General features: G+C 46.5%; 6 non-coding genes and 44 pseudogenes across 6 annotated transcripts; 8 read left to right on the top strand and 42 right to left on the bottom strand.

The window, feature by feature from the left end:
- Nucleotides 1-444: 444 nt before the first annotated feature.
- Nucleotides 445-563, bottom strand: LOC148263093 (5S ribosomal RNA; annotated as a pseudogene).
- A 208-nt stretch (nucleotides 564-771) lies between these two features.
- LOC148263092 (5S ribosomal RNA) lies at nucleotides 772-889 on the bottom strand (annotated as a pseudogene).
- A 203-nt stretch (nucleotides 890-1,092) lies between these two features.
- Nucleotides 1,093-1,210, bottom strand: LOC148263091 (5S ribosomal RNA; annotated as a pseudogene).
- A 561-nt stretch (nucleotides 1,211-1,771) lies between these two features.
- On the bottom strand, nucleotides 1,772-1,890 carry LOC148263090 (5S ribosomal RNA). Its single transcript, XR_015821132.1, has one exon. It is a non-coding gene; the product is annotated as a 5S ribosomal RNA (ribosomal RNA).
- A 562-nt stretch (nucleotides 1,891-2,452) lies between these two features.
- Nucleotides 2,453-2,571, bottom strand: LOC148263089 (5S ribosomal RNA; annotated as a pseudogene).
- A 560-nt stretch (nucleotides 2,572-3,131) lies between these two features.
- Nucleotides 3,132-3,250, bottom strand: LOC148263088 (5S ribosomal RNA; annotated as a pseudogene).
- Nucleotides 3,251-3,456: 206 nt separating this feature from the next.
- Nucleotides 3,457-3,575, bottom strand: LOC148263087 (5S ribosomal RNA; annotated as a pseudogene).
- Nucleotides 3,576-4,137: 562 nt separating this feature from the next.
- On the bottom strand, nucleotides 4,138-4,256 carry LOC148263086 (5S ribosomal RNA; annotated as a pseudogene).
- A 201-nt stretch (nucleotides 4,257-4,457) lies between these two features.
- LOC148263085 (5S ribosomal RNA) lies at nucleotides 4,458-4,575 on the bottom strand (annotated as a pseudogene).
- A 561-nt stretch (nucleotides 4,576-5,136) lies between these two features.
- On the bottom strand, nucleotides 5,137-5,255 carry LOC148263084 (5S ribosomal RNA; annotated as a pseudogene).
- A 205-nt stretch (nucleotides 5,256-5,460) lies between these two features.
- On the bottom strand, nucleotides 5,461-5,579 carry LOC148263083 (5S ribosomal RNA; annotated as a pseudogene).
- A 563-nt stretch (nucleotides 5,580-6,142) lies between these two features.
- LOC148263082 (5S ribosomal RNA) lies at nucleotides 6,143-6,261 on the bottom strand (annotated as a pseudogene).
- Nucleotides 6,262-6,912: 651 nt separating this feature from the next.
- LOC148263081 (5S ribosomal RNA) lies at nucleotides 6,913-7,030 on the bottom strand (annotated as a pseudogene).
- A 560-nt stretch (nucleotides 7,031-7,590) lies between these two features.
- LOC148263080 (5S ribosomal RNA) lies at nucleotides 7,591-7,709 on the bottom strand (annotated as a pseudogene).
- A 561-nt stretch (nucleotides 7,710-8,270) lies between these two features.
- LOC148263079 (5S ribosomal RNA) lies at nucleotides 8,271-8,389 on the bottom strand (annotated as a pseudogene).
- A 563-nt stretch (nucleotides 8,390-8,952) lies between these two features.
- On the bottom strand, nucleotides 8,953-9,071 carry LOC148263078 (5S ribosomal RNA; annotated as a pseudogene).
- A 205-nt stretch (nucleotides 9,072-9,276) lies between these two features.
- On the bottom strand, nucleotides 9,277-9,397 carry LOC148263077 (5S ribosomal RNA; annotated as a pseudogene).
- Nucleotides 9,398-9,967: 570 nt separating this feature from the next.
- On the top strand, nucleotides 9,968-10,086 carry LOC148263076 (5S ribosomal RNA; annotated as a pseudogene).
- Nucleotides 10,087-10,968: 882 nt separating this feature from the next.
- LOC148263075 (5S ribosomal RNA) lies at nucleotides 10,969-11,087 on the top strand (annotated as a pseudogene).
- A 209-nt stretch (nucleotides 11,088-11,296) lies between these two features.
- On the top strand, nucleotides 11,297-11,415 carry LOC148263074 (5S ribosomal RNA; annotated as a pseudogene).
- A 205-nt stretch (nucleotides 11,416-11,620) lies between these two features.
- LOC148263073 (5S ribosomal RNA) lies at nucleotides 11,621-11,737 on the top strand (annotated as a pseudogene).
- A 205-nt stretch (nucleotides 11,738-11,942) lies between these two features.
- On the top strand, nucleotides 11,943-12,061 carry LOC148263072 (5S ribosomal RNA; annotated as a pseudogene).
- Nucleotides 12,062-13,057: 996 nt separating this feature from the next.
- LOC148263071 (5S ribosomal RNA) lies at nucleotides 13,058-13,176 on the top strand (annotated as a pseudogene).
- A 561-nt stretch (nucleotides 13,177-13,737) lies between these two features.
- On the top strand, nucleotides 13,738-13,856 carry LOC148263070 (5S ribosomal RNA; annotated as a pseudogene).
- A 206-nt stretch (nucleotides 13,857-14,062) lies between these two features.
- LOC148263069 (5S ribosomal RNA) lies at nucleotides 14,063-14,181 on the top strand (annotated as a pseudogene).
- Nucleotides 14,182-14,637: 456 nt separating this feature from the next.
- On the bottom strand, nucleotides 14,638-14,756 carry LOC148263068 (5S ribosomal RNA; annotated as a pseudogene).
- A 204-nt stretch (nucleotides 14,757-14,960) lies between these two features.
- LOC148263067 (5S ribosomal RNA) lies at nucleotides 14,961-15,078 on the bottom strand (annotated as a pseudogene).
- A 561-nt stretch (nucleotides 15,079-15,639) lies between these two features.
- Nucleotides 15,640-15,758, bottom strand: LOC148263066 (5S ribosomal RNA; annotated as a pseudogene).
- A 558-nt stretch (nucleotides 15,759-16,316) lies between these two features.
- On the bottom strand, nucleotides 16,317-16,435 carry LOC148263065 (5S ribosomal RNA). The gene has a single exon (XR_015819566.1). It is a non-coding gene; the product is annotated as a 5S ribosomal RNA (ribosomal RNA).
- Nucleotides 16,436-16,998: 563 nt separating this feature from the next.
- On the bottom strand, nucleotides 16,999-17,117 carry LOC148263064 (5S ribosomal RNA). Its single transcript, XR_015820360.1, has one exon. It is a non-coding gene; the product is annotated as a 5S ribosomal RNA (ribosomal RNA).
- Nucleotides 17,118-17,323: 206 nt separating this feature from the next.
- LOC148263063 (5S ribosomal RNA) lies at nucleotides 17,324-17,442 on the bottom strand (annotated as a pseudogene).
- An 882-nt stretch (nucleotides 17,443-18,324) lies between these two features.
- LOC148263062 (5S ribosomal RNA) lies at nucleotides 18,325-18,443 on the bottom strand (annotated as a pseudogene).
- Nucleotides 18,444-18,648: 205 nt separating this feature from the next.
- On the bottom strand, nucleotides 18,649-18,765 carry LOC148263061 (5S ribosomal RNA; annotated as a pseudogene).
- A 500-nt stretch (nucleotides 18,766-19,265) lies between these two features.
- On the bottom strand, nucleotides 19,266-19,384 carry LOC148263060 (5S ribosomal RNA; annotated as a pseudogene).
- A 209-nt stretch (nucleotides 19,385-19,593) lies between these two features.
- On the bottom strand, nucleotides 19,594-19,712 carry LOC148263059 (5S ribosomal RNA; annotated as a pseudogene).
- Nucleotides 19,713-19,915: 203 nt separating this feature from the next.
- LOC148263058 (5S ribosomal RNA) lies at nucleotides 19,916-20,033 on the bottom strand (annotated as a pseudogene).
- A 561-nt stretch (nucleotides 20,034-20,594) lies between these two features.
- LOC148263057 (5S ribosomal RNA) lies at nucleotides 20,595-20,713 on the bottom strand (annotated as a pseudogene).
- A 205-nt stretch (nucleotides 20,714-20,918) lies between these two features.
- Nucleotides 20,919-21,037, bottom strand: LOC148263056 (5S ribosomal RNA). The gene has a single exon (XR_015820642.1). It is a non-coding gene; the product is annotated as a 5S ribosomal RNA (ribosomal RNA).
- A 561-nt stretch (nucleotides 21,038-21,598) lies between these two features.
- LOC148263055 (5S ribosomal RNA) lies at nucleotides 21,599-21,717 on the bottom strand (annotated as a pseudogene).
- A 204-nt stretch (nucleotides 21,718-21,921) lies between these two features.
- Nucleotides 21,922-22,040, bottom strand: LOC148263054 (5S ribosomal RNA; annotated as a pseudogene).
- Nucleotides 22,041-22,603: 563 nt separating this feature from the next.
- Nucleotides 22,604-22,721, bottom strand: LOC148263053 (5S ribosomal RNA; annotated as a pseudogene).
- A 209-nt stretch (nucleotides 22,722-22,930) lies between these two features.
- Nucleotides 22,931-23,049, bottom strand: LOC148263052 (5S ribosomal RNA; annotated as a pseudogene).
- An 886-nt stretch (nucleotides 23,050-23,935) lies between these two features.
- Nucleotides 23,936-24,054, bottom strand: LOC148263051 (5S ribosomal RNA; annotated as a pseudogene).
- Nucleotides 24,055-24,667: 613 nt separating this feature from the next.
- LOC148263050 (5S ribosomal RNA) lies at nucleotides 24,668-24,786 on the bottom strand (annotated as a pseudogene).
- Nucleotides 24,787-24,995: 209 nt separating this feature from the next.
- LOC148263049 (5S ribosomal RNA) lies at nucleotides 24,996-25,114 on the bottom strand (annotated as a pseudogene).
- A 204-nt stretch (nucleotides 25,115-25,318) lies between these two features.
- LOC148263048 (5S ribosomal RNA) lies at nucleotides 25,319-25,436 on the bottom strand (annotated as a pseudogene).
- A 561-nt stretch (nucleotides 25,437-25,997) lies between these two features.
- On the bottom strand, nucleotides 25,998-26,116 carry LOC148263047 (5S ribosomal RNA). The gene has a single exon (XR_015820356.1). It is a non-coding gene; the product is annotated as a 5S ribosomal RNA (ribosomal RNA).
- A 205-nt stretch (nucleotides 26,117-26,321) lies between these two features.
- On the bottom strand, nucleotides 26,322-26,440 carry LOC148263046 (5S ribosomal RNA). Its single transcript, XR_015821005.1, has one exon. It is a non-coding gene; the product is annotated as a 5S ribosomal RNA (ribosomal RNA).
- A 563-nt stretch (nucleotides 26,441-27,003) lies between these two features.
- Nucleotides 27,004-27,122, bottom strand: LOC148263045 (5S ribosomal RNA; annotated as a pseudogene).
- A 204-nt stretch (nucleotides 27,123-27,326) lies between these two features.
- On the bottom strand, nucleotides 27,327-27,444 carry LOC148263044 (5S ribosomal RNA; annotated as a pseudogene).
- Nucleotides 27,445-27,611: the final 167 nt, after the last annotated feature.

Here is a 27,611-nt window from a genome sequence, read left to right as displayed (position 1 = left end):
ACGGTACCGTGACTCACATTTGCGAATAAACTTGAGGACCATAATTCAAGTCGCGCGTATCGTCGAAAGAATCATCTGCAAAAAAATGGGTGTAACACGAGGACTTCCAAAGAAAATGGGTGAAATATAAGGACTTCGCAGGAGGTCACCCATCCTAGTGCTACTCTCGCCCAAGAACCCTTAACTTGCGGAGTTCGGAAAGAATTCGTTGCATTGGTGCTGGTATGATTGCTCATGTTTCATTATGCGCTGCAAATACATACACTTTTTCTCCCTCCATCCCCCCTCCCGTCATTTATTTCCTTGTGCGTGCACTCTGCATCTCTCCTTCTCGTTCTAATATCGATTAAAATGCCCCTGCTTCTTGACTCACATTTGCGTATAAACCAGTGGACTCTAGTTCCAGTCGCGCGTAACGTCGAACGACCTGTCTGAAAAAAAAAATTAATGCGACACGAGGTCTTCCCAGGAGGTAACCCATGCTAGTACTAATCTCGCCCAAGCACCCTTACCTACGGAGTTCTGATAGAATCCTTTGCATTAGTGCTGGTATGATCGCACCTGTTTCATTTCGCGCTGCAAATACATAAACTCCTTCCCCTTTCTTCCCCCTCCCGTGATTTTTTTCCTTGTGCGTGCGCACTGCACCTCTCGTTCTCGTTCAAATATCAAGTAAAATGCCACGGCGCCGTGACTCACATTTCCGAATAAATCTGCGGACTAGAATTAAAGTCGCGCGTAACGTCGAACTGCACATCTGAAAAAAAAAAATGGGTGCAACACGAGAACTTCCCAGGAGGTAACCCATCATTGTACTACTTTCGACAAAGCACACTTAACTGCGGAGTTCTGATGGGATCCGGTGCATTTGTGCTATTTGACCGCACCTGTTTAATTTCGTGCTGAAAATACATACACTCCTTCTTCCCTCCCCCCTCCAATCATTTGTTTCCTTGTGCGTTCACACTGCACCTCTCCTTCTCGTTCTAATATCGATTAAAATGCCCCTGATTCTTGACTCATATTTGCGTATAAACCAGCGGACCATAGTTCCAGTCGCGCGTAACGTCGAACGACCCATCTGAAACAAAATTGTTGCGATACGAGGACTTCCCAAGAGGTCACCCATCCGAGTACTACTCTCGCCCAAGCATGCTTAACTGCAGAGTTCTGATGGGATCCAGTGCATTAGTGCTGGTATGATGCCACTTGTTTAATTTTGCGCTTCAAATACATACACTCCTTCTCTTTTCTTCCTCCTCCCGTCATTTGTTTCCTTGTGCGTGCGCACTGCACCTCCCGTACTCGTTCTAATATCAAGTAAAATGCTACGGCGCCGTGACTCACATTTGTGAATAAACCTGTGGACCATAAATCAAGTCGCGCGTAACGTCGAAAGAATCATCTGCAAAAAGATGGGTGCAACACGAGGACCTCCCAAGAAAATGGGTGAAATATAAGGACTTCGCAGGAGGTCACCCATCCGAGTACTTTTCTCGCCCAAGCACCCTTAACTGCAGAGTTCTGATAGAATCCATTGCATTAGTGCTGGTATGATCCCTCATGTTTCATTCTGCACTACAAATACATACACTCTTTCTCCTCCCATCCCCCCTCCCGTCATTTGTTTCCTTGTGCGTGCACTCTGCATCTCTCTTTCTCTTTCTAATATCAAGTAATATGCCCCAGCACCGTGACTCACCTTTGCAAATGATCCAACTGTTTATAATTCCATTCGCGCGTAACGTCGAACAACCCATCTGAAAAAAAATAGCTGCAACACGAGGACTTCCCAGGTGGTCACCCATCCGAGTACTACTCTCGCCCAAGCACACTTAGCTGCGGAGTTCTGATGGGATCCGGTGCATTAGTGCTGGTATGATCGCACCCATTTAATTCTGCGCTGCAAATGCATAAACTCCTTCTCCTTTCTTCCCCCTCCCGTCATTTGTTTCCTTGTGCGTGCGCACTGTACCTCCCGTGATCGTTCTAATATCAAGTAAAATGCTACGGTGCCATGACTCACATTTGCGAATAAACCTGAGGACCATAATTCAAGTCGTGCGTATCGTCGATAGAATCATCTGCAAAAAAAATGGGTGCAACACGAGGACTTCCTAAGAAAATGGGTGAAATATAAGGACTTCGCAGGAGGTCACCCATCCTAGTGCTACTCTCGCCCAAGCACCCTTAACTTGCGGATTTCTGATAGAATCCGTTGCATTCGTGCTGGTATGATTGCTCATGTTTCATTCTGTGCTGCAAATATACACACTTTTTCTCCCTCCATTCCCCCTCCCGTCATTTGTTTCCTTGTGCGTGCACTCTGCACCTCTCCTTCTCGTTCTAATATCGATTAAAATGCCCCTGCTTCTTGACTCACATTTGCGTATAAACCAGCAGACCCTAGTTCCAGACGCGCGTAACGTCGAACGACCCGTCTGAAAAATAATTGGTGCGACACGAGGACTTCCCAGGAGGTCACCCATCCAAGTACTAATCTCGCCCAAGCACACTTCACTCTGGAGTTCTGATGGGATCCGATGCATTAGTGCTGGTATGATCGCACCTCTTTAATTTTGCGCTGCAAATACAAAAACTCATTCCCCTTTCTTCCCCCTCCCGTCATTTGTTTCCTTGTGCGTGCGCACCGCACCTCCCGTTATCGTTCTAATATCAAGTAAAATGCTACAGCGCCGTGACTCACATTTGCAAATAAACCTGAGGACCATAATTCAAGTCGCGCGTAACGTCGAAAGAATCATCTGCAAAAAAATGGGTGCAACACGAGGACTTCGCAAGAAAATGGATGAAATATAAGCACTTCGCAGGAGGTAACCCATGCTAGTACTATTCTCGCCCAAGCACCCTTACCTACGGAGTTCTGATAGAATCCGTTGCATTAGTGCTGGTATGATCGCACCTGTTTCATTCCGCGCTGCAAATACATACACTCCTTCTCCTTTCTTCCCCCTTCCGTCATTTGTTTCCTTGTGCGTGCGCACTGCACCTCTCGTTCTCGTTCAAATATCAAGAAAAATGCCACGGCGCCGTGGCTCATATTTGCGAATAAATTTGCGGATCATAATTAAAGTCGCGCGTAACGTCGAGCGGCACATCTGAAAAAAAAAAGGGTGCAACACGAGAACTTCCCAGGAGGTAACCCATCATTGTACTACTTTCGCCAAAGCACACTTAACTGCGGAGTTCTGATGGGATCCAGTGCATTTGTGCTGGTGTGACTGCACCTGTTTAATTTCGTGCTGAAAATACATACACTCCTTCTTCCCTCCCCCTCTCCCATCGTTTGTTTCCTTGTGCGTTCACACTGCACCTCTTCTTCTCGTTCTAATATCGATTAAAATGCCCCTGCTTCTGGACTCACATTTGCGTATAAACTAGTGGACCCTAGTTCCAGTCGCGCGTAACGTCGAACGACCCGTCTGAAAAAAAAAATTAGTGCAACACGAGGACTTCCCAGGAGGTCACCCATCCGAGTACTAATCTCGCCCAAGCACACTTCACTGCGGATTTCTGATGGGATCCGGTGCATTAGTGCTGGTACGATCGCACCTATTTAATTTTGCGCTACAAATACATAAACTCATTCCCCTTTCTTCCCCCTCCCGTCATTTGTATCCTAGTGCATGCGCACTGCACTTTCCGTTTTCGTTCTAATATCAAGTAAAATACTACAGCGCCGTGACTCACATCTGGGAACAAACCATAGGACCATAATTCAAGTCGCGCGTAACGTCTAAAGAATCATCTGCAAAAAAATGGGTACAACACGAGGACTTCACAAGAAAATGGGTGAAATATAAGGACTTCGCAGGAGCTAACCCATGCTAGTACTACTCTCGCCCAAGCACCCTTACCTACGGAGTTCTGATAGAATCCGTTGCATTAGTGCTGGTATGATCGCACCTGTTTCATTTCGCGCTGCAAATACATACACTTCTTCTCTATTCTTCCCCCTCCCGTCATTTGTTTCCTTGTGCGTGCGCGCTGCACCTCTTGTTCTCGTTCAAATATCAAGTAAAATGTCACGGTGCCGTGACTCACATTTGCGAATAAATCTGAGGACCATAATTCAAGTCGTGCGTAATGTCGAACGACACATCTGAAAAAAAAAAATAGGTGCAACACGAGAACTTCCCAGGAGGTAACCCATCATTGTACTACTTTCGCCAAAGCACACTTTTCTGGGGAGTTCTGATGGGATCCGGTGCATTTGTGCTAGTGTGACCGCACCTGTTTAATTTCGTGCAGAAAATACATACACTCCTTCCCTCCCCCCCTCCCATCATTTGTTTCCTTGTGTGTTCACACTGCACCTCTCCATCTCGTTCTAATATCGATTAAAATGCCCCTGATTCTTGACTCACATTTGCGTATAAGCCAGCGGACCATAGTTCCAGTCGCGCGTAACGTCGAACGACCCATCTGCAAAAAAATTATTGCGATACGAGGACTTCCCAAGAGGTCATCCATCCGAGTACTACTCTCGCCCAAGCACACTTAACTGCAGAGTTCTGATGGGATCCAGTGCATTAGTGCTGGTATGATGCCACTTGTTTAGTTTTGCGCTTCAAATACATACACTCCTTCTCTTTTCTTCCTCCTCCTTTCATTTGTTTCCTTGTGCGTGCGCACTGCACCTCCCGTACTCGTTCTAATATTAAGTAAAATGCCACGGTGCCGTGACTCACATTTGCGAATAAACCTGCGGACCATAAAACAAGTCGCGCGTAACGTCGAAAGAATCAACTGCAAAAAGATGGGTGCAACACGAGGACCTCCCAAGAAAATGGGTGAAATATAAGGACTTCGCAGGAGGTCACCCATCCGAGTACTTTTCTCGCCCAAGCACCCTTAACTGCGGAGTTCTGATAGAATCCGTTGCATTAGTGCTGGTATGATCCCTCATGATTCATTCTGCACTGCAAATACATACACTCTTTCTCCTCCCATCCCCCCTCCCGTCATTTGTTTCCTTGTGCGTGCACTCTGCATCTCTCTTTCTCGTTCTAATATCAAGTAATATGCCCCGGCACCGTGACTCACCTTTGCAAATGAACCAGCGGTTTATAATTCCATTCGCGCATAATGTCGAACAACCCATCCGAAAAAAAATAGTTACAACACGAGGGCTTCCCAAGTGGTCACCCATCCGAGTACTACTCTCGCCCAAGCATACTTAACTGCAGAGTTCTGATGGTATCCGGGGCTTTAGTGCTGGTATGATCGCACCTGTTTAATATTGCGCTGCAAATACATACACTACTTCTCCTTTCTTCCCCCTCCTGTCATTTGTATCCTTGTGCGTTAACACTTCACCTCTCATTCTCGTTCTAATATCGATTAAAATGCCCCTGCTTATTGACTCACATTTGCGTATAAACCAGTGGACACTAGTTCCAGACGCGCGTAACGTCGAACGACCATTCTGAAAAAAAATTGGTGCAACAAGAGGACTTCCCAGGAGGTCACCCATCTGAGTACTAATCTCGCCCAAGCACACTTAACTGCGGAGTTCTAATGGGATCCGGTGCAATAGTGCTAGTATGATCGCACCTGTTTAATTTTGCGCTAGAAATATATTAACTCATTCTCCTTTCTTCCCCCTCCCGTCATTTGTTTCCTTGTGCGTGCGCACTGCACCTCCCGTTCTCGTTCTAATATCAAGTAAAATGCCACGGTGCCGTGACTCACATTTGTGAATAAACCTGAGGACCATAATTCAAGTCGCGCGTATCGTCGAAATAATCATCTGCAAAAAAATGGGTGGAACACGATGACTTCCGAAGAAAATGGGTGAAATATAAGGACTTCGCATGAGGTCACCCATTCTAGTGCTACTCTTGCCCAAGCACCCTTAACTTGCAGAGTTCTGATAGAATCCGTTGCATTGGTGCTGGTATGATTGCTCATGTTTCATTCTGCGCTGCAAATACATACACTTTTTCTCCCTCCATCCCCCCTCCCGTCATTTGTTTCCTTGTGCGTGCACTCTGCATCTCTCCTTCTCGTTCTAATATCGATTAAAATGCCCCTGCTTCTTGACTCACATTTGCGTATAAACCAGTGGACCCTAGTTCCAGTCGCGCGTAACGTCGAACGACCCGTCTGAAAAAAAAAATTAGTGCGACACGAGGACTTCCCAAGAGGTCACCAATCTGAGTACTACTCTCACCCAAGCACACTTAATTGTGGAGTTCTGACGGGATCAGGTGCATTAGTGCTGGTATGATCGCACCCGTTTAATTCCACGCTGCAAATACATAAACTCCTTCTCCTTTCTTCCCCCTCCCGTCATTTGTTTCCTTGTGTGTGCGCACTGCACCTCCCGTGCTCGTTCTAATATCAAGTAAAATGCTACGGTGCCATGACTCACATTTGCGAATAAACCTGAGGACCATAATTCAAGTCGCGCGTATCGTCGAAAGAATCATCTGCAAAAAAATGGGTGCAACACGAGGACTTCCTAAGAAAATGGGTGAAATATAAGGACTTCGCAGGAAGTCACCCATCCTAGTGCTACTCTCGCCCAAGCACCTTTAACTTGCGGAGTTTTGATAGAATCCGTTGCATTGGTGCTGGTATGATTGCTCATGTTTCATTCTGCGCTGCGAATACATATACTTTTTCTACCTCCATCCCCCCTCCCGTCATTTGTTTCCTTGTGCGTGCACTCTGCATCTCTCTTTCTCGTTCTAATATCGATTAAAATGCCCCTGCTTCTTGACTCACATTTGCGTATAAACCAGTGGACCCTTGTTCCAGTCGCGCGTAACGTCGAACGACCCGTCTGAAAAAAAAATTAGTGCGACACGAGGACTTCCCAAGAGGTAAACCAGCAGACCATAGTTCCAGTCGCGCGTAACGTCGAACGACCCATCTGAAAAAAAATTGTTGCGATACGAGGACTTCCCAAGAGGTCACCTATCCGAGTACTACACTCGCCCAAGCACACTTAACTGCAGAGTTCTGATGGGATCTAGTGCATTAGTGCTGGTATGATGCCACTTGTTTAATTTTGCGCTTTAAATACATACACTCCTTCTCTTTTCTTCCTTCTCCCGTCATTTGTTTCCTTGTGCTTGCGCACTGCACCTCCCGTTCTCGTTCATATATCAAGTAAAATGCCACGGCGCCGTGACTCACATTTGCGAATAAACCTGAGGACCATAATTCAAGTCGCGCGTAACGTCGAAAGAATCATCTGCAAAAAAATGGGTGCAACACGAGGACTTCACAAGAAAATGGATGAAATATAAGGACTTCGCAGGAGGTAACCCATGCTAGTACTACTCTCGCCCAAGCACCCTTACCTACGGAGTTCTGATAGAATCCGTTGCATTAGTGCTGGTATGATCGCACCTGTTTCATTTCGTGCTGAAAATACATACACTCCCTCTCCTTCCCTCCCCCTCCCATCGATTGTTTCCTTGTGCGTTCATACTGCACCTCTTCTTCTCGTTCTAATATCGATTAAAATGCCCCTGTTTCTTGACTCACATTTGCGTATAAACTAGCGGACCCTAGTTCCAGTCGCGCGTTAAGTCGAACGACCTATCTGAAAAAAAATTGTTGCGATACGAGGACTTCCCAGCAGGTTACCCATACGAGTACTACTCTCGCCAAAGCACACTTAACTGCGGAGTTCTGACGGGATCCGGTGCATTAGTGCTGGTATGATCGCACCCGTTTAATTCCGCGCTGCAAATACATAAACTCCTTCTCCTTTCTTCCCCCTCCTGTCATTTGTTTCCTTGTGCGTGCGCACTGCACCTTCCGTGCTCCTTCTAATATAAAGTAAAATGCTACGGTGCCGTGACTCACATTTGTGAATAAAACTGAGGACCATAATTCAAGTCGCGCGTATCGTCGAAAGAATCATCTGCAAAAAAATGGGTGGAACACGAGGACTTCCTAAGAAAATGGGTGAAATATAAGGACTTCGCATGAGGTCACCCATTCTAGTGCTATTCTCGCCCAAGCACCCTTAACTTGCGGAGTTCTGATAGAATCCGTTGCATTGGTGCTGGTATGATTGCTCATGTTTCATTCTGCGCTGCAAATACATACACTTTTTCTCCGTCATCCCCCCTCCCGTCATTTGTTTCCTTGTGCGTGTACTCTGCATCTCTCCTTCTCGTTCTAATATCGATAAAAATGCCCCTGCTTCTTGACTCACATTTGCGTATAAACCAGTGGACCCTAGTTCCAGTCGAGCGTAACGTCGAACGACCCGTCTGAAAAAAAAATTAGTGCGACACGAGGACTTCCCAAGAGGTCACCCATCCGAGTACTACTCTCGCCCAAGCACACTTAACTGCGTAGTTCTAACGGGATCCGGTGCATTAGTGCTGCTATGATCGCACTAGTTTAATTCCACGCTACAAATACATAAACTCCTTCTCCTTTCTTCCCCCTCCCGTCGTTTGTTTCCTTGTGCGTGCGCACTGCACCTCCCCTGCTCGTTCTAATATCAAGTAAAATTCTACGGTGTCGTGACTCACATTTGCGAATAAACCTGAGGACCATAATTCAACTCGTGCGTATCGTCGAAAGAATCATCTGTAAAAAAATGGGTGCAACACGAGGACTTCCAAAGAAAATGGGTGAAATATAAGGACTTCGCAGGAAGTCACCCATCCTAGTGCTACTCTCGCCCAAGCACCTTTAACTTGCGGAGTTCTGATAGAATCCGTTGCATTGGTGCTGGCATGATTGCTCATGTTTCATTCTGCGCTGCGAATACATATACTTTTTCTACCTCCATCCCCCCTCCCGTCATTTGTTTCCATGTGCGTGCACTCTACATCTCTCTTTCTCGTTCTAATATCGATTAAAATGCCCTTGCTTCTTGACTCACATTTGCGTATAAACTAGTGGACCCTTGTTCCAGTCGCGCGTAACGTCGAACGACCCGTCGGAAAAAAAAAATTAGTGCGACACGAGGACTTCCCAAGAGGTAACCCATTCGAGTACTACTCTCGCCCAAGCACACTTAACTGCGAAGTTCTGATGGAATCCGGTGCATTAGTGCTGGTATGATCGAACCTGTTTAATTTCGCGCTGCAAATACATAAACTCCTTCTCCTTTATTCCCCCTCCCGTCATTTGTTTCCTTGTGCGTGCGCACTACACCTCTCGTTCTCGCTCAAATATCAAGTAAAATGCCACGGCGCCGTGACTCACATTTGCGAATAAATCTGCGGACCATAATTAAAGTTGCGCGTAACGTCGAACGGCACATCTGAAAAAAAAAATGGGTGCAAAACGAGAACTTCCCAGGAGGTCACCCATCCGAGTACTACACTCGCCCAAGCACACTTAACTGCAGAGTTCTGATGGGATCGAGTGCATTAGTGCTGGTATGATGCCACTTGTTTAATTTTACGCTTCAAATACAAACACTCCTTCTCTTTTTGTCCATCTCCCATCATTTGTTTCCTTGTGCGTGCGCACTGCATCTCCCGTGCTCGTTCTAATATCAAGTAAAATGCTACGGTGCCGTGACTCACATTTGCGAATAAACCTGAGGACCATAATTCAAGTCGCGCGTATCCTCGAAAGAATCATCTGCAAAAAAATGGGTACAACACGAGGACTTCCTAAGAAAATGGGTGAAATATAAGGACTTCGCTGGAGGTCACCCATCCTAGTGCTACTCTCGCCCAAGCACCCTTAACTTGCGGAGTTCTGATAGAATCCGTTGCATTGGTGCTGGTATGATTGCTCGTGTCGCACCAATTTTTTTTTAGACGGGTCTTTCGACGTTACGCGCGTCTGGAACTAGGGTCCGCTGGTTTTTACGCAATTGTGAGTCAAGAAGCAGGGGCATTTCAATCGATATTAGAACGAGAATGAGAGGTGAAATGTGAACGCACAAGGAAACAAATGACGGGAGGGGGAAGAAAGGAGAAGGAGTGTATGTATTTGTAGCGCGAAATTAAACAGGTGCGATCATACCAGCACTAAAGCTCCGGATCCCATCAGAACTCCGCAGTTAAGTGTGCTTGGGCGAGCGTAGTACTCGGATGGGTGACCATTTGGGAAGCCCTCGTATTGGACCTATTTTTTTTCGGATGGGTTGTTCGACGTTACGCGCGAATGGAATTATAAACCGCTGGTTCATTTGCAAAGGTGAGTCATGGTGCCGGGGCATATTACTTGATACTAGAACGAGAAAGAGAGATGCAGAGTGCACGCACAAGGAAACAAATGACGGGAGAGGGGATGGGAGGAGAAAGAGTGTATGTATTTGCAGTGCAGAATGAAAATGAGGGATCATACCAGCACTAATGCAACGGATTCTATCAAAACTCCGCATTTAAGGGTGCTTGGGCGAGAAAAGTACTCGGATGGGTGACCTCCTGCGAAGTCCTTATATTTCACCCATTTTCTTGGGAGGTCCTCGTGTTGCACCCGTCTTTTTGAAGATGATTCTTTCGACGTTATGCGCGACTTGATTTATGGTCCGCAGGTTTATTCGCAAATATGAGTCACGGCGCCGTGGCATTTTACTTGATATTAGATCGAGTACGGGAGGTGCAGTGCGCACGCACAAGGAAACAAATGACGGGAGGAGGAAGAAAAGAGAAGAAGTGTATGTATTTGAAGCGCAAAATTAAACAAGTGGCATCATACCAACACTAATGCACTGGATCGCATCAAAACTCTGCAGTTAAGTGTGCTTGGGCGAGAGTAGTACTCGGATGGGTGACCTCTTGGGAAGTCCTCGTATCGCAACAATTTTTTTTCAGATGGGTCGTTCGACGTTACGCGCGACTGGAACTATGGTCCGCTGGTTTATACGCAAATGTGAGTCAAGAATCAGGGGCATTTTAATCAAAATTAGAACAAGAATGAGAGGTGCAGTGTGAATGCACAAGGAAACAAATGATGGGAGGGGGGGAGGGAAGAAGGAGTGTATGTATTTTCAGCACGAAATTAAACAGGTGCGGTCACACCAGCACAAATGCACCGGATCCCATCAGAACTCCGCAGTTAAGTGTGCTTTGGCGAAAGTAGTACAATGATGGGTTACCTCCTGGGAAGTTCTCGTGTTGCACCCATTTTCTTTTTTTCAGATGTGTCGTTCGACGTTACGCGCGACTTGAATTATGGTCCTCAGGTTTATTCACAAATGTGAGTTACGGCGCCGTTGAATTTTACTTGATATTAGAACGAGAACGGGAGGTGCAGTGCGCACGCACAAGGAAACAAATGACGGGAGGGGGAAGAAAGGGGAATGAGTTTATGTATTTGCAGCGCCAAATTAAACACGTGCGATTATACCAACACTAATGCACTGGATCCCATCAGAACTCCGCAATGAAGTGTGCTTGGGCAAGATTAGTACTCGGATGGGTGACCTCCTGGGAAGTCCTCGTGTCGCACCAATTTTTTTTCAGACGGGTCTTTCGACGTTACGCGCGTCTGGAACTAGGGTCCGCTGGTTTATACGCAAATGTGAGTCAAGAAGCAGGGGCATTTTAATCGATATTAGAACGAGAATGAGAGGTGAAGTGTGAACGCAAAAGAAAACAAATGACGGGAGGGGGAAGAAAGGAGAAAGAGTGTATGTATTTGCAGTGCGAAACTAAACAGGTGCGATCATACCAGCACTAAAGCCCCGGATCCCATCAGAACTCGCAGTTAAGTGTGCTTGGCAAGATTAGTACTCGGATGGTTGACCTCCTGGGAAGTCCTCGTGTCGCACCAATTTTTTTTCAGATGGGTCGTTCGACGTTACGCGCGTCTGGAACTAGGGTCCGCTGGTTTATACGCAAATATGAGTCGAGAAGCAGGAGCATTTTAATCGAAATTAGAACGAGAATGAGAGGTAAAGTGTGAACGCACAAGGAAACAAATGACGGGAGGGGGAAGAAAGGAGAAGGAGTGTATGTATTTGCAGCACGAAATTAAACAGGAGCGATCATACAAGCACTAAAGCTCCGGATCCCATCAGAACTCCGCAGTTAAGTGTGCTTGGGCGAGCGTAGTACTCGGATGGGTGACCACTTGGGAAGCCCTCGTGTTGCACCTATTTTTTTTCGGATGGGTTGTTCGACGTTACGCGCGAATGGAATTATAAACCGCTGGTTCATTTGCAAAGGTGAGTCACGGTGCCGGGGCATATTACTTGATATTAGAACGAGAAAGAGAGATGCAGAGTGTACGCACAAGGAAACAAATGACGGGAGGGGGGATGGGAGGAGAAAGAGTGTATGTATTTGCAGTGCAGAATGAAACATGAGGGATCATACCAGCACTAATGCAACGGATTCTATCAAAACTCCGCATTTAAGGGTGCTTGGGCGAGAAAAGTACTCGGATGGGTGACCTCCTGCGAAGTCCTTATATTTCACCCATTTTCTTGGGAGGTCCTCGTGTTGCACCCATCTTTTTGCAGATGATTCTTTCGACGTTACGCGCGACTTGATTTATGGTGACCTCCTGGGAAGTCCTCATGTTGCACCCATTTTTTTTCGGATGGGTCGCTCGACGTTACGCATGAATGCAATTATAAACTGCTGGTTCATTTGCAAAGGTGAGTCATGATGCTAGGGCATTTTAGTTGATATTAGAACGAGAAGGAGAGATGCGGAGTGCACGCACAAGGAAACAAATGACGGGAGAGGGGATGGAGGGAGAAATAGTGTATGTATTTGCAGCGCAGAATGAAACATGAGCGATCAAACCAGCACCAATGCAACGGATTCTATCAGAACTCCGCAAGTTAAGGGTGCTTGGGCGAGAGTAGCACTAGGATGGGTGACTTCCTGCGAAGTCCTTATATTTCACCCATTTTCTTAGGAAGTCCTCGTGTTGAACCTATTTTTTTGCAGATGATTCTTTCGACGATACCCGCGACTTGAATTATGGTCTACAGGTTTATTCACAAATCTGAGTCACGGCACCGTAGCATTTTACTTGACATTAGAACGAGCACGGGAGGTGCAGTGCGCACGCACAAGGAAACAAATGACGGGAGGGAGAAGAAAGGAGAAGGAGTTTATGTATTTGCAGTGCGAAATTAAACGGGTGCGATCATACCAGCACTAATGCACCGGATCCCATCAGAACTCCGCAGTTAAGTGTGCTTGAGCGAGAGTAGTACTCGAATGGGAGACCTCCTGGGAAGTCCTCGTGTCGCACTAATTTTTTTTTTCAGACGAGTCGTTCGACGTTACGCGCGACTGGAACTAGGGTCCACTGGTTTATACGCAAATGTGAGTCAAGAAGCAGGGGCATTTTAATCGATATTAGAACGAGAAAAAGAGATGCAGTGTGAACGCACAAGGAAACAATTGATGAGAGGGGGAGGGAAGGAGAAGGAGTGTATGTATTTTCAGCACGAAATGAAACAGGTGCGATCATACCAGCACTAATGCAACGGATTCTATCAGAACTCCGTAGGTAAGGGTGCTTGGGCGAGAGTAGTACTAGCATGGGTTACCTCATGCGAAGTCCTTATATTTCACCCATTTTCTTGTAAAGTCCTCGTGTTGCACCCATTTTTTTGCAGATGATTCTTTCGACGTTACGCGCGACTTGTATTATGGTCCTCAGGTTTGTTCGCAAATGTGAGTCACGGCGCTGTAGCATTTTACTTGATTTTAGAATGAGAACGGGAGGTGTAGTGCGCACACACAAGGAAACAAATGACGGGAGGGGGAAGAAAAGGGAATGACTTTATGTATTTGCAGCCCAAAATTAAACAGGTGCGATCATACCAGCACTAATGCACCGAATCCCATCAGAACTCCGCTGTTAAGTGTGCTTGGGCGAGATTAGTACTCGGATGGGTGACCTCCTGGGAAGTCCCCGTGTCGCACCAATTTTTTTTTCAGACGGGTCGTGTGACGTTACGCACGTCTGGAATTAGGGTCCGCTGGTTTGTACGCAAATGTGAGTCAAGAAGCAGGGGCATTTTAATCGATATTAGAACGAGAATGAGAGGTGAAGTGTGAACGCACAAGGAAACAAATGACGGGAGGGGGAAGAAAGGAGAAGGAGTGTATGTATTTGCAGTGCGAATTTAAATAGGTGCGATCTTACCACCACTAAAGCCCCGAATCCCATCAGAACTCCGCAGTTAAGTTTGCTTGGGCGAGAGTAGTACTCGGATTGGTGACCACTTGGGAAGCCCTCGTGTTGCACCTATTTTTTTTCGGATGGGTTTTTCGACGTTACGCGCGAATGGAATAATAAACCGCTGGTTCATTTGCAAAGGTGAGTCACGGTGCAGGGGCATATTACTTGATATTAGAACGAGAAAGAGAGATGCAGAGTGCACGCACAAGGAAATGAATGACGGGAGAAGGGATGGAAGGAGAAAGAGTGTATGTATTTGCAGTGCAGAATGAAACATGAGGGATCATACCAGCACTAATGCAACAGATTCTATCAGAACTCCGCAGTTAAGGGTGCTTGGGCGAGAGTAGTACTCGGATGGGTGACCACTTCGAAAGTCCTCGTGTTGCACCCATTTTCTTGGGAGGTCCTCGTGTTGCACCCATATTTTTGCAGATGATTCTTTCGACGTTACGCGCGACTTGATTTTTGGTCCGCAGGTTTATTTGCGCGTAACGTCGAACGGCACATCTGAAAAAAAGAAAATGGGTGCAACACGAGAACTTCCCAGGAGGTAACCCATCATTGTACTACTTTCGCCAAAGCACACTTAACTGCGGAGTTCTGATGGGATCCGGTGCATTTGTGCTGGTGTGACCGCACTTGTTTAATTTCGTGCTGAAAATACATACACTCCTTCTTCCCTCCCCCCCTCCCATCATTTGTTTCCTTGTGTGTTCACACTGCATCTCTCATTCTCGTTTTAATATCGATTAAAATGCCCCTAATTCTTGACTCACATTTGCGTATAAACTAGCGGACCATAGTTCCAGTCGCGCGTAATGTCGAACGACCCATCTGAAAAAAAATTGTTGCGATACGAGGACTTCCAAAGAGGTCACCCATCCGAGTACTACTGTCGCCCAAGCACGCTTAACTGCAGAGTTCTGATGGGATCCAGTGCATTAGTGCTGGTATGATGCCACTTGTTTAATTTTGCGCTTCAAATACATACACTCCCTCTCTTTTCTTCCTCCTTACGTCATTTGTTTCCTTGTGCGTACGCACTGCACCTCCCGTACTCGTTCTAATATCAAGTAAAATGCCACGGCACCGTGTCTCACATTTGCGAATAAACCTGCGGACCATAAATCAAGTCGCGCGTAACGTCGAAAGAATCATCTGCAAAAAGATGGGTGCAACACGACGACCTCCCAAGAAAATGGGTGAAATATAAGGACTTCGCAGGAGGTCACCCATCCGAGTACTTTTCTTTCCCAAGCACCCTTAACTGCAGAGTTCTGATAGAATTCGTTGCATTAGTGCTGGTATGATCCCTCATGTTTCATTCTGCACTGCAAATACATACACTCTTTCTCCTCCCATCCCCCCTCCAGTCATTTGTTTCCTTGTGCGTGCACTCTGCATCTCTCTTTCTCGTTCAAATATCAAGTAATATTCCCCGGCACCATGACTCACCTTTGTAAATGAACCAGCGGTTTATAATTCCATTCGCGCGTAACGTCGAACAACCCATCCGAAAAAAAATTGGTGCAACACGAGGGCTTCCCAAGTGGTCACCCATCCGAGTACTACCCTCGCCCAAGCACACTTAACTGCGGAGTTCTGATGGGATCCAGAGCTTTAGTGTTGGTATGATCGCACCTGTTTAATTTCCCGCTGCAAATACATACACTCCTTCTCCTTTCTTCCACCTCCCGTCATTTGTTTCCTTGTGCGTTCACAGTTCATCTCTCATTCTCGTTCTAATATCGATTAAAATACCTCTGCTTCTTGACTCACATTTGCGTATAAACCAGCGGACCCTAGTTCCAGACGTGCGTAACGTCGAACGACCCGTCTGGAAAAAAATTGGTGCGACACGAGAACTTCACAAGAAAATGGGTGAAATATAAGGACTTCGCAGGAGATAACCCATGCTAGTACTACTCTCGCCCAAGCACCCTTACCTACGGAGTTCTGATAGAATCCGTTGCATTAGTGCTGGTATGATCGCACCTGTTCCATTTCGTGCTGAAAATACATACACTCCTTCTCCTTCCCTCCCCCTCTCATCAATTGTTTCCTTGTGCGTTCACACTGCACCTCTCCTTCTCGTTCTAATATCGATTAAAATGCCCCTGCTTCTTGACTCACATTTGCGTATAAACCAGCAGACCCTAGTTCCAGTCCCGCGTAACGTCGAACGACCCGTCTGAAAAAAAAAGGTGCGACACGAGGACTTCCCAGGAGGTCACCCATCCGAGTACTACTCTCGCCCAAGCACACTTAACTGCGGAGTTCTGACGGGATCCGGTGCATTAGTGCTGGTATGATCGCACCCATTTAATTCTGCGCTGCAAATACATAAACTCCTTCTCCTTTCTTCCCCCTCCCGTCATTTGTTTCCTTGTGCGTGCGCACTGCACCTCCCGTGCTCGTTCTAATATAAAGTAAAATGCTACAGTTCCGTGACTCACATTTGCGAATAAACCTGAGGACCATAATTCAAATCGCGCGTATCGTCGAAAGAATCATCTGCAAAAAAATGGGTACAACACGAGAACTTCCTAAGAAAATGGGTGAAATATAAGGACTTCTCAAGAGGTCACCCATCCTAGTGCTACTCTCGCCAAAGCACCCTTAACTTGCGGAGTTCTGATAGAATCTGTTGCATTGGTGCTGGTATGATTGCTCATGTTTCATTCTGTGGTGCAAACACATACACTTTTTCTCCCTCCATCCCCCCTCCCGTCATTTGTTTCCTTGTGCGTGCACTCTGCATCTCTCCTTCTAGTTCTAATATCGATTAAAATGCCCCTGCTTCTTGACTCACATTTGCGTATAAACCAGTGGACCCTAGTTCCAGTCGTGCGTAACATCAAACGACCCGTCTGGAAAAAAAAATTAGTGCGACACGAGGACTTCCCATGAGGTCACCCATCTGAGTACTACTCTCGCTCAAGCACACTTAACTGCGGAGTTCTGATGGGATCCGGTGCATTAGTGCTGGTATGATCGCACCTGTTTAATATTGCGCTGCAAATACATAAACTCCTCCTTTCTTCCCCCTCCCGTCATTTGTTTCCTTGTGCCTGCGCACTGCACCTCTCGTTCTTATTCAAATATCAAGTAAAATTCCACGGCGCCGTGACTCACATTTGCGAATAAATCTGCGGACCATAATTAAAGTCGCGCGTAACGTCGAACGGCACATCTGAAAAAAAGAAAATGGGTGCAACACGAGAACTTCCCAGAAGGTAACCCATCATTGTACTACTTTCATCAAAGCACACTTAACTGCGGAGTTCTGATGGGATCCGGTGCATTCGTGCTGGCGTGAGCGCACCTGTTTAATTTCGGGATGAAAATACATACACTCCTTCTTCCCTCCCCCCCTCCCATCATTTGTTTCCTTGTGCGTTCACACTGCACCACTCTTTCTCGTTCTAATATCGATTAAAATGCCCCTGATTCTTGACTCACATTTGCGTATAAACCAGCGGACCATAGTTCCAGTCGCACGTAACGTCGAACGACCCATCTGAAAAAAAATTTTTGCGATACGACGACTTCCCAAGAGGTCACCCATCCGAGTACTACTCTCCCCCAAGCATACTTAACTGCAAAGTTATGATGGGATCCAGTGCATTAGTGCTGGTATGATGCCACTTGTTTAATTTTGCGCTTCAAATACATACGCTCCTTCTCTTTTCTTCCTCCTCCCGTCATTTGTTTCCTTGTGCGTGCGCACTGCATCTCCCGTACTCGTTCTAATATCAAGTAAAATGCCACGGTGCCGTGACTCACATTGGCGAAAAAACCTGCGGACCATAAATCAAGTCGCTCGTAACATCGTAAGAATCATCTGCGAAAAGATGGGTGCAACACGAGGACCTCCAAAGAAAATGGGTGAAATATAAGGACTTCGCAGGAGGTCACCCATCCGAGTACTTTTCTCGCCCAAGCACCCTTAACTGCGGAGTTATGATAGAATCCGTTGCATTAGTACTGGTATGATCCCTCATGTTTCATTCTGCACTGCAAATACATACACTATTTCTCCTCCCATCCCCCCTCCCGTCATTTGTTTCCTTGTGCGTCCACTCTGCATCTCTCTTTCTCGTTCTAATATCAAGTAATATGCCCCGGCACCGTGACTCACCTTTGCAAATGAACCAGCGGTCTATAATTCCATTCGCGCGTAATGTCGAACAACCCATCCGAAAAAAATAGGTGCAACACGAGGGCTTCCCAAGTTGTCACCCATCCGAGTACTACTTTCGCCCAAGCACACTTAAGTGCGGAGTTCTGATGGGATCCGGGGCTTTAGTGCTGGTATGATCGCACCTGTTTAATTTCGCGATGCAAATACATACACTCCTTCTCCTTTCTTCCCCCTCCGATCATTTGTTTCCTTGTGTGTTCACACTTCACCTCTTCTTCTCGTTCTAATATTGATTAAAATGCCCCTGCTTCTTGACTCACATTTGCCTATAAACCAGTGGACAATAGTTCCAGTCGCGCGTAACGTCGAACGACCCGTCTGAAAAAAAATTGGTGCGACGAGGACTTCCCAAGAGGTCACCCATCTGAGTACTACTCTCGCCTAAGCACACTTAACTACGGAGTTCTGATGGGATCCGTTGCATTACTGCTGGAATGATTGCACCTGTTTAATTTCCTGCTGCAAATACATAAACTCATTCCCCTTTCATCCCCCTCTCGTCATTTGTTTCCTTGTGCATGCGCACTGCAGCTCCCGTTCTCGTTCTAATATCAAGTAAAATGCTACAGCGCCGTGACTCACATTTGCGAATAAACCTGAGGACCATAATTCAAGTCGCGCGTAACGTCAAAAGAATCATCTGCAAAAAAATGGGTGCAACACGAGGACTTCCTAAGAAAATGGGTGAAATATAAGGACTTCGCAGGAGGTCACCCATCCTAGTGCTACTCTCGCCCAAGCACCCTTAACTTGCGGAGTTCTGATAGAATCCGTTGCATTTGTGCTGGTATGATTGCTCATGTTTCATTATGCATTCACACTGCACCTCTTCTTCTCGTTCTAATATCGATTAAAATACCCCAGATTCTTGACTCACATTTGCGTATAAACCAGCGGATTATAGTTCCAGTCGCGCGTAACGTCGAACGACCCGTCTGAAAAAAAATTGGTGCGACACGAGGACTTCCCAAGAGGTCACCCATCCGAGTACTAATCTCGCCAAAGCACACTTAACTGTGGAGTTCTGATGGGATCCAATGCATTAGTGCTGGTATGACCGCACCCGTTTAATTCCGCGCTGCAAATACATAAACTCCTTCTCCTTTCTTCCCCCTCCCGTCATTTGTTTCCTAGTGCGTGCGCACTGCACCTCTCGTTCTCGTTCAAATATCAAGTAAAATACCACGGCGCCGTGACTCACATTTGCGAATAAATCTGCGGACCATAATTAAAGTCACGCGTAACGTCGAATGGCACATCTGAAAAAAAGAAAATGGGTGCAACACGAGAACTTCCCAGGAGGTAACCCATCATTGTACTACTTTCGCCAAAGCACACTTAACTGCGGAGTTCTGATGGGATCCGGTGCATTTGTGCTGGTGTGACCGCACCTGTTTAATTTCGTGTTGAAAATACATACACTCCTTCTTCCCTCCCCCCTCCCATCATTTGTTTCCTTGTGCGTTCACACTGCACCTCTCCTTTTTGTTCTAATATCGATTAAAATGCCCCTGATTCTTGACTCACATTTGCGTATAAACAAGCGGACCATAGTTCCAGTCGCGCGTAACATCGAACGACCCATCTGAAAAAAAATTGTTGCGATACGAGGACTTCTCAAGAGGTCACCCATCCGAGTACTACTCTCGCCCAAGCACACTTAACTGCAGAGTTCTGATGGGATCCAGTACAGTAGTGCTGGTATGATGCCACTTGTTTAATTTTGCGCTTCAATTACATACACTCATTCTCGTTACTTCCTCATCCCGTCATTTGTTTCCTTGTGCGTGCGCACTGCACCTCCCGTACTCGTTCTAATATCAAGTAAAATGCCACGGCGCCGTGACTCACATTTGCGAATAAACCTGCGGACCATAAATCAAGTCGCGCATAACGTCGAAGGAATCATCTGCAAAAAGACGGGTGCAACACGAAGACCACCCAAGAAAATGGGTGAAATATAAGGACTTCGCAGGAGGTCACCCATCCGAGTACTTTTTTCGCCCAAGCACCCTTAACTGAGGAGTTCTGATAGAATCCGTTGCATTAGTGCTGGTATGATCCCTCATGTTTCATTCTGCACTGCAAATACACACACTCTTTCTCCTCCCATCCCCCCTCCCGTCATTTGTTTCCTTGTGCGTACACCCTGCATCTCTCTTTCTCCTTCTAATATCAAGTAATATGCCCCGGCACCGTGACTCACCTTTGCAAATGAACCAGCGGTTTATAATTCCATTCGCGTGTAACGTTGAACAACCCATCCGAAAAAAAATAGGTGCAACACGAGGGCTTCCCAAGTCGTCACCCATCCGAGTACTAAGCTCGCCCAAGCACACTTAACTGCGGAGTTCTGATGGGATCTGGAGCTTTAGTGCTGGTAAGATCGCACCTGTTTAATTTCGCGCTGCAAATACATACACTCATTCTCCTTTCTTCCCCCTCCCGTCATTTGTTTCCTTGTGCGTTCACACTTCACCTCTCATTCTCGTTTTAATATCGATTAAAATGCCCCTGCTTCTTGACTCACATTTGCGTATAAACTAGCGGACCCTAGATCCAGACGCACGTAACGTCAAAAGACCCGCCTGAAAAAAAATTGGTGCGACACGAGGACTTCCCAGGAGGTCACCCATCCGAGTACTACTCTCGCCCAAACACACTTAATTGCGGAGTTCTGATGGGATCCGGTGCATTAGTGCTGGTATGATCGCACCCGTTTAATTCCGCGCTGCAAATACATAAACTCCTTCTCCTTTCTTCCCCCTCCCGTCATTTGTTTCCTTGTGCGTGCGCACTGCACATCCCGTTCTCGTTCTAATATCAAGAAAATGCTACAGCACCGTGACTCACATTTGCGAATAAACCTGAGGACCATAATTCAAGTCGCGCGTAACATCGAAAAAATCATCTGCAAAAAAATGGGTGCAACACGAGGACTTCACAAGAAAATGGGTGAAATATAAGGACTTCGCAGGAGGTAACCCTTGCTAGTACTACTCTCGCCCAAGCACCCTTACCTACGGAGTTCTGATAGAATCCGTTGCATTAGTGCTGGTATGATGCACCTGTTTCATTTCACGCTGCAAATACATACACTCCTTCTCCTTTCTTCCCCCTCCCGTCATTTGTTTCCTTGTTCGTGCGCACTGCACCTCTCGTTCTCGTTCAAATATCAAGTAAAATGCCACGGCGCCGTGACTCACATTTGCGAATAAACCTGCGGACCATAATTAAAGTCGCGCGTAACGTCGAACGGCACATCTGAAAAAAAGAAAATGGGTGCAACACGAGAACTTCCCAGGAGGTAACCCATCATTGTACTACTTTCGCCAAAGCACACTTCACTGTGGAGTTCTGATGGGATCCGGTGCATTTGTGCTGGTGTGACCGCATCTGTTTAATTTCGTGCTGAAAATACATACACTCCTTCTTCCCTCCCCCCCTCCCATCATTTGTTTCCTTGTGCGTTCACACTGCACCTCTCCTTCTCGTTCTAATATCGATTAAAATGCCCCTGATTCTTGACTAACATTTGCGTATAAACCAACGGACCATAGTTCAAGTCGCGCCTAACGTCGAACGACCCGTCTGAAAAAAAATTTGTGCAACACGAGGACTTCCCATGAGGTCACCCATCCGAGTGCTACTCTCGCCCAAGCGCACTTAACTGCAATGTTCTGATGGGATCCGGTGCATTAGTGCTGGTATGATCGCACCCTTTTAATTTTGCGCTGCAAAAACATAAACTCCTTCTCCTTTCTCCACCCTCCCGTCATTTGTTTCCTTGTGCGTGCGCACTGCACCTCCCGTGCTCGTTCTAATATCAAGTGAAATGCTACAGTGCCGTGAGTCACATTTGCGAATAAACCTGAGGACCATAATTCAAGTCGCGCGTATCGTCGAAAGAATCATCTGCAAAAAAATGGGTGCAACACGAGAACTTCCTAAGAAAATGGGTGAAATATAAGGACTTCGTAGGAGGTCACCCATCCTAGTGCTACACTCGCCCAACCACCCTTAACTTGCGGAGTTCTGATAGAATCCGTTGCATTGGTGCTGGTATGATTGCTCATGTTTCATTCTGCGCTGCAAATACATACACTTTTTCTCCCTCCATCCCCCCTCCCGTCATTTGTTTCCTTGTGCTTGCACTCTGCATCTCTCCTTCTCGTTCTAATATCGATTAAAATGCCCCTACTTCTTGACTCACATTTGCGTATAAACGAGGGGACCCTAGTTCCAGTCGCGCGTAACGTCAAACGACCCGTCTGAAAAAAAAAATTAGTGCGACACAAGGACTTCCAGGAGGTCACCCATCCGAGTACTACTCTCGCCCAAGCACACTTAACTGCAGAGTTCTGATGCGATCCGGTGCATTAGTGCTGGTATGATCGCACCTGTTTAATTTCGCGCTGCAAATACATAAACTCCTTCTCCTTTCTTCCCCCTCCCGTCATTTGTTTCCATTTGTGTGCGCACTGCACCTCTCGTTCTCGTTCAAATATAAAGTAAAATACCACGGCGCCGTGACTCACATTTGCGAATAAATCGGCGGACCATAATTAAAGTCGCGCGTAACGTCGAACGGCACATCTGAAAAAAAGAAAATGAGTGCAACACGAGAACTTCCCAGGAGGTAACCCATCATTGTACTACTTTCGCCAAAGCACACTTAACTGCGGAGTTCTGATGGGATCCGATGCATTTGTGCTGGTGTGACCGCACCTATTTAATTTCGTGCGGAAAATACATACACTCCTTCTTCCCTCCCCCCCTCCCATCATTTGTTTCCTTGTGCGTTCACACTGCACCTCTCCTTCTCGTTCTAATATCGATTAAAATGCCCCTGATTCTTGACTAATATTTGCGTATAAACCAGCGGACCATAGTTCAAGTCGCGCCTAACGTCGAACGACCCATCTGAAAAAAATTGTTGCGATACGAGGACTTCCCAAGAGGTTACCCATCCGAGTACTACTCTCGTCCAAGCGCACTTAACTGCAGAGTTCTGATGGGATCCAGTACAGTAGTGCTGGTATGATGCCACTTGTTTAATTTTGGGCTTCAAATACATACACTCATTCTCGTTTCTTCCTCATCCCGTCATTTGTTTCCTTGTGCGTGCGCACTGCACCTCCCGTACTCGTTCTAATATCAAGTAAAATGCCACGGTGCCGTGACTCACATTTGCGAATAAATATGCGGACCATAAATCAAGTCGCGCGTAACGTCAAAAGAATCATCTGCAAAAAGATGGGTGCAACACGAGGACCTCCCAAGAAAATGGGTGAAATATAAGGACTTCGCAGGTGGTCACCCATCCGAGTACTTTTCTCGCCCAAGCACCCTTAACTGCGGAGTTCTGATAGAATCCGTTGCATTAGTGCTGGTATGATCCCTCATGTTTCATTCTGCACTGCAAATACATACACTCTTTCTCCTTCCATCCCCCCTCCCGTCATTTGTTTCCTTGTGTGTGCGCACTGCACCTCTCGTTCTCGCTCAAATATCAAGTAAAATGCCACGGTGCCGTGACTCACATTTGCGAATAAATTTGCGGACCATAATTAAAGTCGCGCGTAACGTCGAACGGCACATCTGAAAAAAAGAAAATGGGTGCAACACGAGAACTTCCCAGGAGGTAACCCATCATTGTACTACTTTCGCCAAAGCACACTTAACTGCGGAGTTCTGATGGGATCCGGTGCATTTGTGCTGGTGTGACCGCACTTGTTTAATTTCGTGCTGAAAATACATACACTCCTTCTTCCCTCCCCCCCTCCCATCATTTGTTTCCTTGTGCGTTCACACTGCACCCAAGCACACCCGTTTAATTCTGCGCTGCAAATACATAAACTCCTTCTCCTTTCTTCCCCCTCCCGTCATTTGTTTCCTTGTGCGTGCGCACTGCACCTCCCGTGCTCGTTCTAATATCAAGTAAAATGCTACGGTGCCGTGACTCACATTTGCGAATAAACCTGAGGACCATAATTCAAGTTGCGCGTAACGTCGAAAGAATCATCTATAAAAAATGGGTGCAACACGAGGACTTCCTAAGAAAATAGGTGAAATATAAGGACTTCGCATGAGGTCACCCATCCTAGTGCTACTCTCGCCCAAGCACCCTTAACTTGCAGAGTTCTGATAGAATCCGTTGCATTGGTGCTGGTATGATTATGGTCCATTGTGTTCACACTGCACCCATCCATTGCGTGCACTCTGCATCTCTCTTTCTCGTTCTAATATCAAGTAATATGCCCCGGCACCGTGACTCACCTTTGAAAATGAACCAGCAGTTTATATTTCCAATCGCGCGTAATGTCGAACAACACATCCGAAAAAAAATAGGTGCAACTCGAGGGCTTCCCAGGTGGTCACCGATCCGAGTACTACTCTCACCCAAGCACACTTAACTGCGGAGTTCTGGTGGGATCCGGGGCTGTAGTGCTGGTATGATAGCACCTGTTTAATTTCGCGCTGCAAATACATACACTCCTTCTCATTTCTTCCCCCTCCCATCATTTGTTCCCTTGTGCGTGCGCACTGCACCTCTCGTTCTCGTTCAAATATCAAGTAAAATGCCACGGCGCCGTGACTCACATTTGCGAATAAATCTGCGGATCATAATTAAACTCGCGCGTAACGTCGAACGGCACATCTGAAAAAAAGAAACTGGGTGCAACACGAGAACTTCCCAGGAGGTAACCCATCATTGTACTACTTTCGCCAAAGCACACTTAACTGCGAAGTTCTGATGGGATCCGGTGCATTAGTGCTGGTGTGACCGCACCTGTTTAATTTCGTGCTGAAAATACATACACTCCTTCTTCCCTCCCCCCCTGTCATCATTTGTTTCCTTGTGCGTTCACACTGCACCTCTCCTTCTCGTTCGAATATGGATTAAAATGCCCCTGATTCTTGACTCACAATTGCGTATAAACCAGCGGACCATACTTCCAGTCGCGCGTAACGTCGAACGACCCATCTGAAAAAAAATTGTTGCGATACGAGGACTTCCCAAGAGGTCACCCATCCGAGTACTACTCTCGCCCAAGCACACTTAACTGCAGAGTTCTGATGGGATCCAGTGCATTAGTGCTGGTATGCTGCCACTTGTTTAATTTTGCGCTTCAAATACATACACTCCTTCTCTTTTCTTCCTTCTCCCGTCATTTGTTCCCTTGTGCGTGCGCACTGCACCTCCCGTACTCGTTATAATATCAAGTAAAATGCCACGGTGCCGTGACTCAAATTTGCGAATAAACCTGCGGACCATAAATCAAGTCGCGCGTAACGTCGAAAGAATCATCTGCAAAAAGATGAGTGCAACACGAGGACCTCCCAAAAAATGGGTGCAACACGAGAACTTCCCAAGTGGTCACCCATCCGAAGTACTACTCTCCCCCAAGCACCCTTAACTGTGGAGTTCTGATCGAATCCGTTGCATTAGTGCTGGTATGATCCCTCATGTTTCATTCTGCACTGCAAATACATACACTCTTTCTCCTTCCATCCCTCTTCCCGTCATTTGTTTCTTTGTGCGTGCACTCTTCATCTCTCTTTCTCGTTCTAATATCAAGTAATATGCCCCGGCACCGTGACTCACCTTTGCAAATGAACCAGCGGTTTATAATTCCATTCACGCGTAACGTCCAACAACCCATCCGAAAAAAAATAGGTACAACACGAGGGCTTCCCAAGTGGTCACCCATCCGAGTACTACCCTCGCCCAAGCACACTTAACTACGGGGTTCTGATGGGATCCGGAGCTTTAGTGCTGGTATGATCGCACCTGTTTAATTTCGCGCTGCAAATACATACACTCCTTCTCCATTCTTCCCCCTCCCGTCATTTGTTTCCTTGTGCGTTCACACTTCACCTCTCATTCTCGTTCTAATATCAATTAAAATGCCCCTGCTTCTTGACTCACATTTGCGTATAAATCAGCGGACCCTAGTTCAAGACGCGCGTAACGTCGAACGACCCGTCTGAAAAAAAATTGGTGCGACACGAGGACTTCCCAGGAGGTCACCCATCCGAGTACTAATCTCGCCCAAGCACACTTCACTGCGGAGTTCTGATGGGATCCGGTGCATTAGTGCTGGTATGATCGCACCTGTTTAATTTTGCGCTGCAAATACATAAACTCATTCCCCTTTCTTCCCCCTCCCGTCATTTGTTTCCTTGTGCGTGCGCACTGCACCTCCCGTTCTCGTTCTAATATCAAGTAAAATGCTACAGCGCCGTGACTCACATTTGCGAATAAACCTGAGGACCATAATACAAGTCGCGTATAATGTCGAAAGAATCATCTGCAAAAAAATGGGTGCAACACGAGGACTTCACAAGAAAATAGGTCAAATATAAGGACTTCGCAGGAGGTAACCAATGCTAGTACTACTCTCGCCTAAGCACCCTTACCTACGGATTTCTGATAGAATCCATTGCATTAGTGCTGGTATGATCGCACCTGTTTCATTTTGCGCTGCAAATACATACACTCCTTCTCCTTTCTTCCCCCTCCCGTCATTTGTTTCCTTGTGCGTGCGCAGTGCACCTCTCGTTCTCGTTCAAATATCAAATAAAATGCCACGGCGCCGTGACTCACATTTGCGAATAAATCTGCGGACCATAATTAAAGTCGCGCGTAACGTCGAACGGCACATCTGAAAAAAAGAAAATGGGTGCAACACGAGAACTTCCCAGGAGGTAACCCATCATTGTACTACTTTCGCCAAAGCACACTTCACTGCGGAGTTCTGATGGGATCCGGTGCATTTGTGCTGGTGTGACCGCAGCTATTTAATTTCGTTCTGAAAATACATAAACTCCTTCTTCCCTCCCCCCCTTCCATCTTTTGTTTCCTTGTGCGTTCACACTGCACCTCTCCTTCTCGTTCTAATATCGATTAAAATGCCCCTGATTCTTGACTCACATTTGCGTATAAGCCAGCGGACCATAGTTCCAGTTACGCGTAGCGTCGAACGACCCATCTGAAAAAAAATTGTTGCGATAGGAGGACTTCCCAAGAGGTCACCCATCCGAGTATTAATCTCGCCCAAGCACACTTAACTGCAGAGTTCTGATGGGATCTAGTGCATTAGTGCTGGTATGATGCCACTTGTTTAATTTTGCGCTTCAAATACATACACTCCTTCTCTTTTCTTCCTCCTCCCGTCATTTGTTTCCTTGTGCGTGCGAACTGCACCTCCCGTACTCGTTCTAATATCAAGTAATATGCCCCGGCACCGTGACTCACATTTGCAAATAAACCTGCGGACCATAAATC

This window comes from Carica papaya, chromosome 5, assembly GCF_054855325.1.
Source record: "Carica papaya isolate Zhongbai chromosome 5, ASM5485532v1, whole genome shotgun sequence".
NCBI lineage: Eukaryota > Viridiplantae > Streptophyta > Magnoliopsida > Brassicales > Caricaceae > Carica > Carica papaya.
This window is presented reverse-complemented; position numbering and strand designations above follow the sequence as displayed.